Raw genomic sequence first — 1,137 nt, forward strand, 5'->3', positions numbered from 1 at the left:
TTCGAATGATTTCTGTTTACTTATATATATTTAACCTGCCTAAGCCACCAAAAAGGGGTTTGGAGTACCTCTTGGAACGTTTGAATCCATTTACATTCCCACTCAACAAACCTGCCTGGAGTTACTTATAGAGAAAAATGCCGAACAGGGACGCAGGGTCCCGGGTGTCTGGGTGGATATTTAACAGTGTCATAATGTGATGGGGCAACTGTCTTCCACATTTTCACAAGGGTTATTTTAAATTATGTCTTGTGGCATTTACAAACTCATTGAAATGGGGAAAAAAACTTACAAAACTGGAAAACCAAGACACCCACTACTGTTTGACTGTGAGAAAAGAACTGCGCTGTAATTATAAAGCTCTCTCTGTAAGGTTATGAACAGTTATCCAATCCTTTACATGAAGAGTGGTCTGCTCTCTCTGAGGGAATCTACAGCCCTCCTGCCTGGGAGTTAAAAATGCCTTCAGATGCTCTTTCATCAAAGCATCACTAACTCTAAACCGTGGCATTGTCAGCAGCAGGAAGCTGAATGAATCAACCAGTGGATTACTCTGACATAAGTCCTGTGTATTCATTCATATGTCCCTTAAAAAATTCAATACTCTAGTTGTCAGTGGAAAGTTCAAAATGAGAAACATCTGGAACCCTAGACCATGTTTTAGTGTGGTAGTTTCCTTCTGGCTTCAGGCTCCAGGGAGGATTCATTCTAGACCAAGCAGGTGAGCCTGGGTGATGAGAAGCAATTTCTTTCCATTAGGAAGTGGCAAGAACATTTGAATGAGAAATTTTAAATGTCTCTTGAAATTTATATTTACCTGTATACCTACAGTGCTTACATACCGATAGACATACAGATGTATAAAACGAAAACCCATGGCCAGTCCCACTCAGTCAACAATTCCTAACAGAGCTATGTGAAGTAGTCATTTGGTGGTCTTAGAGGAAGTCCTATCTTTAATATGCAAGAAAAGAAAAAAAATCCATGAATTTCATATGGATACCACGCTAAAAGGATGCAAAACAATGCGCTGCCTCAGTTTGTGTTTGTGTGTGTGTGTGTGTGTGTATGTGTGTGTGTGTGTGTGTAGGTATGTGTTTGTTTTTAGGGGTTTTTATAAACAACTTTTTTTTATAA

The sequence above is a fragment of the Bison bison genome, unplaced genomic scaffold, assembly GCF_000754665.1.
Source record: "Bison bison bison isolate TAMUID 2011002044 unplaced genomic scaffold, Bison_UMD1.0 scf7180017861786, whole genome shotgun sequence".
NCBI classification, from domain to species: domain Eukaryota; kingdom Metazoa; phylum Chordata; class Mammalia; order Artiodactyla; family Bovidae; genus Bison; species Bison bison.